This window comes from Ornithorhynchus anatinus, chromosome 2 (genome assembly GCF_004115215.2).
Source record: "Ornithorhynchus anatinus isolate Pmale09 chromosome 2, mOrnAna1.pri.v4, whole genome shotgun sequence".
Taxonomy (NCBI): domain Eukaryota; kingdom Metazoa; phylum Chordata; class Mammalia; order Monotremata; family Ornithorhynchidae; genus Ornithorhynchus; species Ornithorhynchus anatinus.
The window spans coordinates 106,150,051-106,166,038 of NC_041729.1; the positions used below are offsets into that span (position 1 = coordinate 106,150,051).

A 15,988-nucleotide genomic window follows, 5' to 3' on the forward strand; every position below is an offset into this window, starting at 1 on the left:
ACCTGATTACCCTGTATCTACCCCAGCGCTTAGAACAGTGCTCTGCACATAGTAAGCACTTAAATACTAACATTATTATTATTGTCTTGTCTTATGCTGTCAAGTTGTCTCCAACCCATAGTGACACCAGGCACACATCACTCCCAGAATGGCCCACCTCCATCTGCAATTGTTCTAGTAGTGTATCCATAGAGTTTTCTTAGTAAAAATATGGAAGTGGTTTACCATTGTCTCCTTCCACACAGTAAGTCCAAGTCTCTGCCGTTGACTCTCTCTCATGCGCTGCTTCCCAGCACAGGTAATTTTGACTTGTAGCAGATTGCTTTCCACTCTCTAGCCACTGCCCAAACTAGGAATGGAATGGACAGGCCTCTGCTTGACTCTCCCTCCCGTAGTCGAGACTGGTAGAGGACTGGAAACTCTCCAGCTGCAACCCTGAGAGAGGGGATAATCATCATCAGTGGTATTTACTGAGTGCTTACTGTGTTCAGAGCACGATACTTAGACCTCGGGAGTTTACCATACAGCAGAGTTGGTAGATAAGATCCCTGCCTACAAGGAGTTTACAGTCTATAGGGGGAAACAGACATAAAATAAACTATGGGCAATCATCAATGATGGTATCTATTGAATGTTTACTGTGTGCAGAGCACTCTACTAAGCTATGGATAAGGAAAATAGTAGAGTATAAAGGATAGCAATTAGTGTTGTGAGGCTGGGGTGAGCATCAGAGTGGTTAAGGAGTACACGGTGAAATAGTTGATGCAAAAGAGAGGATAAGAGAAATGCAATTGAGCTGCATATAGTCAAATATCCTAAATTATCAGGACTAACGGGTTAAAAAAAAAAAACAAAAAACCCCACTGAAGGTAGGCCATTATGTTTATTCTAGATGAAATAAATATAATCAGACTTGAAGTATCGGAACAATGAAGAATCAGCAGAAAATGAGATGAAGAGGTCTCCTATGGAATTACATCCCAGAGAGATAGAAGAGTCAGCAATAATTGTGAAGGAAGGACGTGAGAATCAATGGCTGTTTCCCAGATAACTGAATGATACTCTGCCTTGACCAACCACATTTGAAAGTGCTCACCTGACCAGATGGTCTGAAGATACACACCTCTAAAAATAAGACGGGTTATTAAATAGCCACGTTTTACCTCTGAATCTGAAACTTCTGACCTGGAATATGTCTATTGTTTAACTTGCTGCAGAGCGGTTGTGGCCACAAGATCAATGGGTCTAAAAGGCAATTCTTCAATAAATGAGTCAGCAGGGTGAAATGGGGGCCAGGGTGGAAGAGAGACGAGAACGAAATAATCAGTAAACCTCCGAAAACGGCTGAAAAGAGGTACCCACTCCAAAATAACAACCCATCAAGAAAATTAATGAAGTTGCTTAGATAATTACTCCCCTCGCACTGAACGGCTTAAGTAAAGATAAATGGCTAGAAAGAACAGATACATGCATGCGAAAATTAACTGTTTCCTCAAAAAGATTATGAAGATACGAGGCAAGCCGAGAGAGAGACAAAGCATCCAAAGCGGGGTTTGCAGAGTAAACAAAGGAAATTGTATTGGGACTTTCAACAGGGAAAAATCAATTACAGGGTGAGCGCACTGCTGATGGAAGATGTGATGCATAGGACCGAAGTTTCAGACCAAGAAAAATCTACCCCTGGCACACAGAAAACTTGAGGGATGTATTTCTGTCACTGATAGAGAAAACCTACACACTAGCAAGGATGCATACAGGATTGTATGCATTTTACAAGTGTGTTTGTGTGTGTGTGTGTGCATGTGTTTGTGTGTACTATCTCCCTAATCCTACACAACAGCATGGAGGCCCCCAGGACTGCATGTGTGTGTGGGTGTGGGTGTGTATGTGTGTGTGTCCCATCTCCCTATGAACCTGTAAGCCTTGGGGCTGTTTTAGCACCTCCTATCATGGCAACATAGTCTTGGGTTGGGGAGTCAGAAGACCTGGGTTTTAGATCTAGCTCTGTCACTGCCTTACTGTGTGACCTTCAGAAAATCACTTCACTTTTCTGGGATTTATGATAATAATGGTATTTTTTAAGCTTTAGCTATGTGCCAGGCACTGTATGAAGTGCTGAGGCACTATATAAGTGCTAGCTTCCTCATCCCTGTAGTAGGTATAATAATACCCACATTTCCTTCATTGAGGATCAAATTGAGCTATATAATGTAAAAGTGCTTTAGTAAAAGCACTTTCCAACTTTAAGGTATCATTATTGTAATTATTATTATCCTCTTCCAGGCTGCACCGTGCTCAGGACTTACCCTCCTGCCATCTGGGTTTCTCTAGGGATGTCTCTGAATCCCTGCCGGCCTGGATACAGGTGATTCTGTCCCGGGTTTCCCTTCTGCAACTGCTCTAGGACCTCAGCAGTTAACAGGGTCCGTTATGGTGGCTCTTGTCAGCTTTGGAGAGAGTGGAGGGGCCCGGGGGCAGAAACAGGACTCAGAAAGAAGAGTCACCCCCTCCATCTGAGGGCTGTGGGCATCTTGGTCATCTTGGCTTCTAGGAGAGGGTGGAGAAGCATCTTGGTTCAGTGGAAAGAGCCCGGACTTGGGAGTCAGAGGTCATGAGTTCTAATCCCGGCTTCTCCACTGTCAGCTGTGTTACTTTGGGCAAGTCACTTCACTTCTCCGGGCCTCAGCTACCTCATCTGTAAAATGGGGATTAAGGTTGTGAGTCCCACATGGGACAACCTGATTTCCTTGTATCTACCCAGAGCCTTGAACAGTGCTTGGCACATACTAAGCGCTTAACAAATACCATCGTTATTATTATTATTGGAGGGCCCGAGGGGGATCGGGCTTTATGAATGACCAAAACCCATAGACGCCATCCGTGAATACTGGACGTGCCTTTGTCAGCTATGAAGTAACAGACCTATGCTACGTTCCCTGCCTAACACACCTTCTGCAGTGCAATGTGATGACATTTCAGGGAATCTTGGCTGAAATTTCAGAAGCTACAGTGTATTCCCAGGGGACCCTTGATCTCCTCTTGCTCCAGACCTCTGGCACTCCTCTCCCTGGTCACTGTAAACGGGGTGCTGCTCCCAAGCCATGGGCTCAGTATCAGGAGCTGAGGAAGAGGGAGAATGGGGGTTTAAAGCAAAAATACTGAACGCTAACATGCCCCGGAACTGTATTTGCAGACTGTAAGGTCCTTGAGAGCAGAGATTGTGTCTACCAGCTCTACTGTGCTGTCCAAATTTAGTAGAGTACTAAGCACAAAGTAAGTGCTCAATAAATACCATGGATTGATTGGTCAAATGATTGATTGAAAACAGGACCAGGAGGATCATCCCCATTCTGCAAGACCCATGTTACCCATACACTCATTTTCTTCTTCCATAATTCTTTTCAACACTGCTAGCTTGACTGAATTCAATCTCTCAGCCACCGACCAGTCATCTGGTCGATCAGTTAATCTATTGAGCACTTCCTGTGTGCAGAGCACTGCATTAGTGCTTGGGAGAGTAAGGTACAACAGAGTTGGCAGACACGTTCCCTGCCCATGATGAGGTGACACTTTAAGGAACCAGTCAGTGGAATTTACTGCGTGATTGTGGTGTGCAAAACACTGTGCTAAGCACAACAGAAGCAAGAGACACAGTCCCTTCCCTCTGGGGACTAATCTAATTTGAGGAAAGCAGGCAGACACCAGTCATTTAAAGGTAGTGGTAGAGGGAGGAAGAATAAAGTGACACGTAGTATTATGAGTTTATGAGGATGAGGTAGCTGAATAATAATTGAATGTAAAATTGAACATGCAGATATAAATGAGTGCTGAGAATAGGTATAAATGCATACTTAGGATCACGGAAGAATAAAACCAAGTCTCAAACAATGTTAATAATAATAATGATATTTGTAAAGCACCTACAGTGTGCCAGGCACTGTACTAAACTCTGGGGTGGACACAAGCAAATCGGGTTGGACACAGTCCCTGTCCTGCATAGGGCTCACAGTCTTAATCACTATTTTACAGATAAGATAACTGAGGCACAGAGAAGTGAAGTGACTTGAGCAAGGCCACATAGCAGACAAGTGAAGGAGTAGGGATTAGAACGCAAGACATTCTCACTTCTAAGCCCGTGCTTTATCCACTATACCATGCTGCTTCTCAGAGGAAATCTGGGAGCCAGTTGTCCAGGTTAGACCAGCACCGTGTACTGCTAATAAAAAAGGAGCTGCTCTTTTTGAACGGAAGTTTAGTAAGGATCAAGAGCCGAGGTGAATAAAGAGAAAACAGTGGCAGGAACGGAATACATCCAACATGACATCACAACAATAAAAATAATAATAATTATGGTATTTGTTAAGTGCTTACTATGTGCCGAGCACTGTTCTAAGCACTGGGGTAGTTACAAGGTAATCAGATTATCCCACGTGAGGCTCATAGTCTTAATCCCCATTTTACAGATGAGGCATCTGAATCACAGAGAAGTCAAGTGGCTGCCCAAGGTCAAACATCTGCCAAGGGGCAGAGCTGGGATTAGAATTCACATCCTCTGACTCCCAAGCCCGTGTTCTTTCCATTTAGCCACGCTGCTTCTCTAAAGGCTAACATTAGGGCTAACAAGGGCTAACATTTGTATGTGTACAATGTGGCTGGGACTCCTGGGTCCCTCACTGCTCTTTTTAAGTCACACATTCACTTATATGTGAATTTCACCTCAGTAGCATCAGTCAGTCAGTCGATCGTATTTTTTGAGTGCTTACTGTGTGCAGAGTACTGCACTAAACACTTGGGAGAGTACAATGTAACAATAAACAGATACATTCCCTGCCCATAATGAACTTAGAGTCCAGAATTTACAGTCTAGAATGACGTCTTCATCATTATCATCCTCAATGGTGTTTATTGAATGCTTACCATGTTCACAGCTCTGTACTAAGCACTTGAGAGAGTACAGTATTCTTTAAGTACTAGAGACAATCTTATATATATGTGTATATCATTGTGGTATTTATTAAGCACTGACTATGTGTTAAGCCTGGGGTATATACAAAATAGTTTGGACACAGTCCCTGACCCACACAGGGTTCACAGTCTAAGTCTATGTGTTATGTATATTACATTTGTATATCTGTATTATATATGGACATTATTATTGAATATCTCTCCCATAGCAGGAGAGTTTGTGTACGCCAATGAAGCTTAAAGCTATGCCACTAAGTGATATTCTTTCGCCCGGGCTACCCATAATGGAAAAATCTAAGTCTAAGCATCGGACAAAGTTGATTCACCTGTACTGGGCAGCAGCGGCATGAGAAAGAGTCAAAGGCAGATGACCAATTGATCAAAATGTTGATTAAAGACGTCAGAGACTTAAGTTTTTACTATGTGAGAGAAGGCAATGATAAACCACTTCAGTATTTTTTACCAAAAAAAACCTCTATGGTTGTAAATATCAGAATGAATATAGAAGAATAAAGATAGGACGATCTGGAGAAAATACATCCACAGAGTCACTGGGGACCTGAAACGACTAGATGTCATTTGATGATGATTATTATTTATATGAGCCGTAGCTGTTGGGAACTTGAGGGATCAGGGGTGAACTGGGGCAGGCTTCCTGAAAGATTTTAAGAGGGTGTGGAAGATCAGGACAGCTGTAGCCTGGTACATAGGAAGAGGAAGGGAGTTCTGGGAAGAAGGAATGGTGTCAACAAGGGGTTGGAGGCAGGAGAGGTAGGAGGAAGGTACATGTAGAAGGTGAGTTTGCAAAAAATGAGAAGCAGTGTGGCTAATAGAGCATGGGCCTGGGAGTCAGAAGGACCAGAATTCTAATCCCAGCTCCACTCCTCATCTGTTGTGTGACTTTAGGCAAGTCAATTCATTTCTCTGTGCCTCAATTACCACACTTGTAAAATGGGGATTAAGACTGTGAGTCCAATGTGGGAAAGGGACTGTGTCCAATCTGATTAATTTGTATCTACCCCAGTGCTTAGTACAGTACCTGGCACATAATAAGTGCTTAACAAATACCATTCAAAAATAAAAGAATGAAGAGTGTGATCTGGAACTAGCAATGAAAAGGCCCGGATGGCAGGAGCAGAAACAGGCAGGCTGGATAATCCATAAATGGAATTCCTGTTCTCTGAAAAACCAAGAATTGGCTGCCAAGGACTAAGAGAAAACGAGAATTAAATGCTTGGCGTTTGCCTTTAAACAGCCTCAAAGATACAGGGGAAGGGTATCCAACTGGCTCAGGGCACATTTGCAATTAGGTACTCAGGGGGCTCAGCATTATCCAGCCAGAAGGCTGGCCCTTACCGTTTCCAGAGAGGCCCAGATCACCCACTTTAAATCAAGTGAGTGCTCTCTTTAAGAGCTTCATAAAGTATTTATAAAGATCAATTAGGAGAACTTAGAATGTTAAGAGTTATCCAAACTGGCGGCAGCAGCATAAATATTTGGAAATGTTTTACGTGTAAATACCAAGGAACATATTTCCATTCCATGTGCAATCTGATCCTGGCTCTGTGCCACCCTCCACGGGGTCCGGGACGAGGCCGGTCAGCATCAGTCAATTGGATTTTTGAGCACTTACTGTGTGCAGAGCACTGTACTAAGTGCTTGAGAGCACATAGCATAACAATAAAAAATATTCCCTGCATGCAACAAGCTTACAGTCTAGAGGGGGAGACAGATATATAAATAAATAAAATTACAGATTTGTACATTAAGTGCTGTGGGGCTGGGACAGGGGATGAATAAAGGGAGCAAGTCAGGGGGATGCACAAGAGAGCGGGAGAAGAGGAAAGGAGAGCTTAGTCAGGGAAGGCCTTGAGCCACACCAGAACCTCCTAAAGAGAAGCAGCGTGGCTTAGTGGAAAGAGCCTGGGCTTGGGAGTCAGAGGTCATGGGTTCTAATCCCGGCTTCGCCACTTGTCTGCTGTGTGACTTTGGGCAAGTCACTTAACTTCTCTGTGCCTCAGTCACCTCATTGGCAAAAATGGGGATTAAAAAATGTGAGCCCCTCACGGGATAATCTGATTATCCTGTATCTACACCAGCGCTTAGAACAGTGCTTGGCACACAGTAAGCACTTTACAAATACCATAATTATTATTATTAAAGGGACTGGAGACGTATCTGCCCCATTGTGGGACTGAGGCAGATGGTCTTGACTCCCTGAGTCAGTCAGTCAGTGAGTTGTATTTACTGAGTGCTTACCATGTACAGAGCACTGTACTAAGTGCTTGGGAGAGTACAGTATAACAGTGTAACAGACACATTCCTGGCCCATAAGAAGCTTAGAGTCTGAGGTTCCTGAGTGCTGGGGAGGATCTGGGGAGGAGCTGGAATGTTGGGGGGGGGGCCCTGTGGTCTGAGGCCTATGAGGATCTGGTAGGGGGTAGCAGCCATCTTCTCAAGGCTGAAAACTGACTGTAAATAGGCCCAGAGGTGGTGGATGTAGGGAGGCCCAGGAAGAGGGTGAAGACTCACACCTTTGTCCTCCAGGGCTGATTACCTCTCCCTGAATTAAACTCTGGCACTCTGCATCTCGTGTGGGCAGTGCTGGTATTCATCACAACCGAGAGTCGATTTTACTGCCCCTCCCCGCCCCTTCGGTTGGTCCAGCACTCAGCCTCCATGGGTCCTGAGGCCCCGAGAGTCATCCTCCAGGGACCTGCATGGGGACGGAAGGGCCGTTTCTCGGGATCATCCATTGTTTCCCATGGTGCCCAGACTCTCAACCTGTGAAGTTGGCTCATTGATCATCTTTCCCGTCAAAAATTTGCACGAAAGTGTTCCTGGGGTTAGTGGATGACTGGTGTGAGGTTATGCGCTGGAGAACATTTCACAGAGAGCCATCTGCCATGCCCACAGATGAAGAGAGTTTTGAAAATATAATCACTTTAAGGTTTGATTCCCAACCTGCAACACAGATTCCTCTAGTCCTATTAGACTTTTGGTGATTATTATTCTTATCATTACGATATTTGTTAAGCACTTACTAAGTGCCAGGCACTATACTAAGCACTAGGGTAAACAAAAGCAAATCGGGTTGGACACAGTTCCTGTCTCCTCTGGGGCTCACAGTCTCAATCCCCATTTTCCAGATGAGGGAACTGAGACCCTCAAAGTGAAGTGACTTGCCCAAGGTCACATAGCAGACAAGCAGCAAAGCCGGGATTAGGTGCCCTCCAGGTCAGCTCCACTGTCCTGCCAGCTTAGTACTTTGTCTTAGACGGGGCAATCAGGACCCCTAGAGGAACCATGTGCTGGTTGTCCTCTTCGACACCTGTTCTCATAGTCAGGGATGGACCCTCCAGCTTCCTTCCCCTACCATGTTGCGTCCCTAACTTGCTCTCAGGGAATTCTCTGCAATTCCAGGGATCTGTCCAAATGCCTCTAGGCCCTGCTGGTGATGGAGACTTCCTTAGGGAACAAATTCCATAACGTCACATCCTTCCCCTCCTACCTACCCCCATGCTTGCTGACTGGCTGAGTCTCAAGAATTCCAGGTACCTCTTTTATTCGTTCATTCAATTGTATTTATTGAGTGCTTACTGTATGGACAGCACTGTACTAAATGCTTGGAAAGTACAATCCAGCAATAAAGAGAGACAATCCCCACCCATGGGGGTGACACCCATCCCAGGGTGCTCCCCTTGATCCCCCCCCCACCTCTTTGCCAACCTCACCCACACCACATGTAACACAGCACAGGACTTGCTCCATTTATTCATTTCTCCTCCAAGCCCCACAGCACTTAGGTACATATCTGTTATTTATTTACATTAATGCCTGTCTCCCCGTCTAGACTGTAAGCTCATTGTGGGCAGGGAATGTGTCTGTTTATTTTTGAATTGTACTCTCCCCAGCGCTTGGTATAATGCTCTGCACAGATTAAGTGCTCAATGAATACGACTGAGTGAATAACTGACTGATGGGACAGACCAATCAAAACCAGGCCACCTGTTTTAAAAATGAACAAATGGCCACCCTAGTGACAGGTGAGCCTGTCTTTTCACAAAGGAAAATTCAGCATCCAATCTGACCATCCCATCTCATCCTATATTCCTCCTCAAGCTGACCTGGGAAAAAGAGCAAGGTATGTTTCATAGTTTCCTCGTGATTCCATCAGGAAATACTTCGACAGGCACTAAACTGGGCTCAATGTGGATATGAGGTCTGAGAAAATGAAATCAGCCATTCTGATAATAATGCACATTTTAACAGCCCATCCCAAGGGACCCAACCAAAGCATCCTCCAGCACGGCCAGAAGCAAGAGTCCAACCATCTACAGCAATCAGCTAAAAGCCTGATTAAGCAGGGAAGGCCAAGCAAAACATTTCAAATGTTTTCCAGATTGATCGCTAAAGTTTCGGAGCCTCTGAACCATCTTCTTTCTACTACAGACAATCAGCATGGAGAGAGACAGAATCAAATCTTGAATGCAAAGGCTGAGCTATCAATGAGTCTGGAAAACCAGCCATTGTAGGATCAGATCCAGCAATCACAATAACCAAATGTATAATTAGGAAATTGTACTTCTGGCATCCAGGTAACTGAGGCCCTTGACCGCACCAGCTCCCTTCAGAGAGTCTTGAAGCTCTCTGCTTTGTGCCCAGTTTAAGCAGCATGGCCTAGTGGATAGAGCATGTGCATAGCAATCATAGGACCTGGGCTCTAATTCTGACTCTGCCACTTGTCTGCTGTGTGACTTTGGGCAAGACCCTTCACTTCTCAATAAGTAGACACATTTCCTGCCCACAGTGAGCTTACAGTTTAGAGGGGCAGAAAGACATTAATGCAAATGAATAAATTACAGATATGTATATAAGTGTTGTGGGGCTGGGTTATTGTCAGGGTGACACAGAAGGGAGTGAGAGAAGAGGAAGAGGGGGTGCTAAATCGGGGAAGACCTCTTGGAGGAAATGTGCCTTCAATAAGGTTTTGAAGGAGGAGAAAGTAATTGTCTGAGGGATTTGAGTAGGGAGGGTGTACCAGGCCAGATGAGGATGGGGGCGAGATGCTGGTGGTGAAATAGATGGGATCGAGGAACAGTGAGAAGGTTAGCATTAAAGGAGCAAAGTGTGCAGGCTGGGTGTACTAGGAGAGTAACAAGGTGAGGTAGGGCGGGACAAGGTGATTGAGTGCTCTAAAGCCAATGAGGAGGAGTTTTTGTTTGATGTGGAAGTGGATGGGCAACGATTGAAGTTTCTTGAGGAGTGGGGAACATGACCTGTACATGCTGTAGAAAAATAATCCAGGCAGCAGAGTGAAGCATGGACTGGCATGGGGAGAAACAGGAGGCAGGGAGGTCAGCGAGGAGGCTGATATAGTAATCAAGGTGGGCTAGGATAAGTGATTGGAATAATCTTGTAGGAGTTTGTATGGAGAGGAAAGGATGGATTTTAGCGATGTTGTGGAGGTAGAATAGACAGGATTTAGTGATGGATTGAATATATGGGTTGAATGGGAGAGAAGAGTCAATGTCTTCTCCTTTAGACTGTAAGCTTGATGAGGACAGGGAACATAGCTACCAACTTTGTTATATTGTATTCTCCCAAGTGCTTGGTACAGGGCTCTGCACACAACAAGCATTCAATAAATACAGTTGATTAATCCTTTTGGGTAGGGATCATGTCTACCTGTTCTATTGTAATAATAATAATAATAATAATAATTGCAGTAAAAGATGAGCACTTACTATGTACCAAGCACTGTATTAAGCGCTGTGGTACATCAAGCAAATTGGATTGGACACAGTCCCTGTCGCACAAGCGGCTCACAGTCTTAATCCACATTTTACAGGTGATAATAATAATAATAATAATGTTGGTATTTGTTAAGCGCTTACTAGGTGCCGAGCACTGTTCTAAGCGCTGGGGTAGACACAGGGGAATCAGGATGTCCCACGTGGGGCTCACAGTCTTAATCCCCATTTTACAGATGAGGTAACTGAGGCACAGAGAAGTTAAGTGACTTGCCCACGGTCACACAGCTGACAAGTGGCAGAGCTGGGATTCGAACTCATGACTTCTGACTCCAAAGCCCATGCTCTTTCCACTGAGCCACGCTGCTTCAACTGAGGTATAGAGAAATCAAGTGACTTGCCCTAGGTCACACAGCAGACAAGTGACAGAGCAGAGTTTAGAACCCAGGTCCTTCTCACTACTAGGCCTGTGCTTTACCAACTAGGCCATGCTGCTTCTAAGGGCTCTTCACACAGTAAGCACTAAATAAATACCAATGTTTGAGCAGAAAGACCCCTTCTAAGATTGTGAGATATGGAAATCATGTCACCCCATGCTGCCTCAGAAGGGGGCTGTGATTGGGACCCAAAATGGCAAGTCTGAAGCACGTTTTTAGAAATACATAACTAATGTGAGTGATCGATTTCTTTCCTGAGAGTACTGGGAGAATTGCCCTTTGGCTAGAGCAATCTCCGAATCTGGGCAAATGTTACCTGCTGAACCCCTGAGTGTTCTTCAGTGTCAGTCAGGCCAAGAACCGAGACACGTGACCCATCATAGGGAGATCCCTGGCATCCAAACTTATCCCACCAGAAACTGTTGAAAACTGGGTAAACTGTTTGGGAAATACTGGGGGGAAAGCCCTATTGAAGGTAGTCAGGTGTTGGAATGAGTTCTCCATCATTCCACCAACTGGTATTTATTGAGCTCCTGCTGAGAGAAGAGCCCTGTGCTGAGCATGAGGGAGAGTACACAAAAATAGGAGATGTGGCCCCTGCCCTCAAAGGTCTCAAGATGCAGCCTTGGGAAGAAGTGAGGGTGACTAGTAAAGTTCTGAAGAGGTGAATTCTCCAGCCCCAGGGGTGGGAGTTGGGAGAACCAGGAGCAGAGTCAGAAGCAACAGCCAGAGCCAGGAAAACGCTGAGAGCTGCTGTTGGGAAGGGCGTGGCCGGCTCCTTTGGGAGAATTTTCTTTGATAATTTGTGAGGAGAATTGGCCTTACTGGATCCCCAGAGCTACAAGTCCTAGGCAGGGAGACAGAGAGTAATTGGTTCAGGCCATCTAAGCCCCGGCCCTTGGCTCTAAGCCTTCGTTTGCATGCTTTTTTGCATACATTTGCATGTCATTATGTTGCAGAGGCCCCCAACTCCCAGAGATGTAAAATTAAATTAAATTAATTAGTGCAGCCTATTGCGATTGATTTCCAGGCGCACACCCAGGGTACCGCTAACGTGAAGCCGAGAACGGACCTTTAACCCAATGCTCTCAGTCTTTTCACAGAAAGGGCAGAGGGGAGGAGGAGGAGGACTACGCTGGAGCCCAGCCGTACAGCGGCTCTGGCACAGGGGCTTCATGGCACTGTGGGCACAGAGAAGGCCTGCCAGGACTCTGCTCCTCAAGATGAGGCCAGCTCAGGCCTCCAGGAGATGGGACATATAGGGCCTCTGGGGGAGGAAAGAAGGAAAGTGGGAGAAAGGGAAATGGGGGGTGGGGGTTGAGGTGGGGAGAGGAGGGAGCATCCACTCATGGGATCATCTTCTTGTGGAACAACAAGCTCAGTTCACAGGAAATTTTAGGAAGTCTTGTGCTCTTTGTGCCCCCACTGCAGCCTGGTCTGAGGCAGAGAACCTACACAACAAATGGAGAATTCCCATCGCTCCTGCAGAGCACTTTCTAAGAGATTCAGAATGCTCTGGGTTTTGGCATGAGGAAAGGCCATCTCCCCCAACGTTGGTGAGGGGGTGGATGTGGGCAAACCCCTTGCCACTGGGGTTCCTTTGAAATCAAAATGCATTTCCTAGAATCACCCCTGCAGTGGCACTCACTGCCATCTATGGCCTGTTTGGCCCTTTCAAGGGCAAAATGTCCTAATGTCCAGCTCTCCCACCCCTTCCTTCATGTGGGACCAGAGATTCCAGGTTCCTGTTGGGGTGGGGTTGGGCAGCGTATATGACGAAGCGGAGACATCGGACCAGTTCATACTGGTATGTTCTTTGAGCCTCCTTCCCCACCAGAGGCATTCATTCATTCAGTTGTATTTATCGGGCACTTGCGGTATGCAGAGCACTGTACTAAGCACTTGGGAGAGCACAATACAACGATAAACAGACTCATTCCCTGTCTACAATGAGCTTACAGTCTCGAGAAGGGAAGGCCAACATCAAAACAAATAAATAAATTACAGATCTATACATAAGCGCTATAGGGGTGGGAGGAGGGAAGAACAAAGGGAGCAAGTCTGGGTGACACAGAAGGGAGTGGGAGAAGAGTAAAGGAAGGGCTTCGTCTGGGAAGGTCTCTTGGAGGAGATGCACCTTCAATAAGGCTTTGAAAAAGGGGAGAGTAATTGTCTGATTTGAGGAGGGAGAGCATTCCAGGCCAGAGACAGAATGTGGGCTTTAGGTCAGCTATGAGACAGGTGAGATCGAGATACAGCAAGAAAGTTAGTATTAGAGGAGCAAAGTGTGCCGGCTGGGCTATAGAAGGAGAATAGTGAGGTGAAGTAGGAGGGGACAAAGTGGTGAAGTGCTTTAAAGCCAATGATGAGGAGTTTTTGTTTGACAGGGGATTAGATGGGCAATCATTGGAGTTTTTTTGAGGAGCGGCATGACTAGTCCTGAATGTTTTTGTAGTAAGATGATCCGGGCAGCTGAATGATCCGAGCAGCTTCCTGTGTCTGGTGGATCAAAAACTTCTCAAATGGGTTTATGTGGCCACCCCTCCCCTTGCTGTCCGGCTGTGCTCCTTTCCTCCTCTTCCCAGAGCCCTCCAACTCCCCACAGGGGATCTAGAGGATTCTGAGAAGAACCTTGCACACAGGAGGGTAAGGACCCAGAAGAATGCCCAGACTAAGGTCCAGAAACCTCCAGAAAAGTCCAAGGAATCATCATGTTCCCCACTTTAGTAAACTGGAAGCACTGTCTTTCCTCTAGACTATAAGTTTGTTGTGGGCAGCGAATGTGCCTGTTATATTATTATGTATTCTCCTGAGTGTTTAGTACAGTGCTCTGCATGCAGTAAGGAGTCAATAAATACAACTGACTGACTCTTTTTTTAATGGTATTTGTTTAGCTTTTTCTACATGTCCGGTACTGTTCTAAGCTCTGGGGTAGATTCAGGGTAACCAGGTTAGACACAGTCCACATCCCATGTGGAGATTAGGAGTCAAATCACCCTTAAACCTTTCTAGCTTTTCTTCTCCCTGTTTGCCAAACCAGATCCCTCTTGTTCTTCAAAGCCCTTCAAACAAGGCTCTTCTCCCTGTAGGTTCCCAACTTAGTGCTCTGGGCACACAGTAGATGGTCAGTAGGCACCAAATTCAGTTCTCTGCAGCCATAGGTGACCAGTATAGCACTCTACACATTCTAAGTGCTCATCTTCCGACTAAGAAACGGGGACTGCCTGGCCTAGGGGAAAGAGCACAGGCTTGGGAGTCAGAGGACCTGGGTTCTAATTCTGGCTCTGTCATTTGCCTGGCTGTGTGACCTTGAGTAAATCATTTCACTTCCTCTTTGCTTCACTTTCCTCACATGTAAAATGGGGATTAAACCCTACTTAGAACGTGAGCCTCAAGTGGACAGAGACTGTCCAAACTGATCATTTTGTACCTACCCCCAGCAGTTAGCAGAGTGCTTGGCAAACAGTAAGTGTGTAACAAATATTTCTATTTTTAAGCCTTTATTCCTCTTTCTTCTATATCCTCTTGCACTTGGACTTTCACTCTCACAGCACTTATATACGTATCCGTAATTTAGTTTATGTCTGTCGCCCCCTGTACACTGTAAACTGCTTCTGGGTAGGGAACTTATCTATCAACTCCAGAGTAGTGCACTTTCCCAAAAGCTCAGTACAGTGGTCTGCTCGCAGTAAGTGCTCGATAAATTCTGCAGATGGATTGATTGCCCTTGCTGAGACCCTTGGGGATCAACAATCAATTGAAAGTGAGAAGCAGTGTGGTCTACTGGTTAGAGAACGCGCCCAGGAATCAGAAGGACCCAGATACTAACCCTGGCTCCACCATTTATTTGCTGTGTGACCTCGGGCAAGTCATTTCACTTCTCTGTGCCTCAGTTACCTCATCTGTAAAATGGGGATGAAGACTGTGAGCCTTACGTGGGACAACCTGATTACCTTGTGTCTACCCCGGCGCTTAGAACAGTGCTCTGCACATAATAAATGCTTAACAAATACCTACATTATTATTATTATATCCACCCCGGTGCTTAGGACAGTGCCTGGCACATAGTAAGCACTTAACAAATACCATAAATAAAGAAATCCTATTTATTGAATGCTTACTGCATGCATATCACTGTACTCAGCACTTGGGAGAGTTCTAAGCAATATAACAGAGTTAGTAGAGACATTCCCTGCCCTCAGCAAGCTGTAAGAAACTGAGGAGCATGCATTTTCTACTCCTGACTCCCCCATCTGAAGACCTTCCTGGCTGTACCACATCCCCAATTCCATCCAGTCCAAAGGCTCTGATTCTAGGGATTTCTTTCCAGGTGGAATCTAATCTTGGGGCCTGTTGGATGTTCATGCCCTGGGGTCAGGTTGAGTACCTTCCCCACCACCCCCAAACAGAGGCTAAGGGGAGCCAAATTTGGGGGGAAATTTCCCTAGGATGTGCTGCTTAGCTGGGGGAAGAAATTTTGGGAAAGAGCTTTGCGTTCCTATGGAAGTCCCTGGACATCCCTAAGGCTAACCTTTAGCCAACTCTTTGGCACCTGAATCTTCCAGGATGGGTTTGGGTCCAGGAGAAATGATGACATTCTGATTGGCCGGCCGTTCGCCAAGTGGGGAGGATTCAGACTTCCCAGAAACCTTTTCTGTGACATCTACTTCCCAGGTAAGAGTGCTCAAAAGGGAAGCAGGGATTCAGGCAGGGAAACGGAAGGGGAGAACAGATGTTCTCTAGGTGGGGAAAGAGAACTCGGAACCAATCAGTAAAACCCCAATTGTTATTCCCTTTAAAGCACAGACAGTGCTTTGACAATCAGTCAATAAA

General features: G+C 45.7%; 1 non-coding gene across 1 annotated transcript; it reads right to left on the reverse strand.

The window, feature by feature from the left end:
• Positions 1-307: 307 nt before the first annotated feature.
• On the reverse strand, positions 308-445 carry LOC114809768. The gene has a single exon (XR_003757546.1). It is a non-coding gene; the product is annotated as a small nucleolar RNA SNORA7 (small nucleolar RNA).
• Between the last annotated feature and the right edge of the window lie 15,543 nt (positions 446-15,988).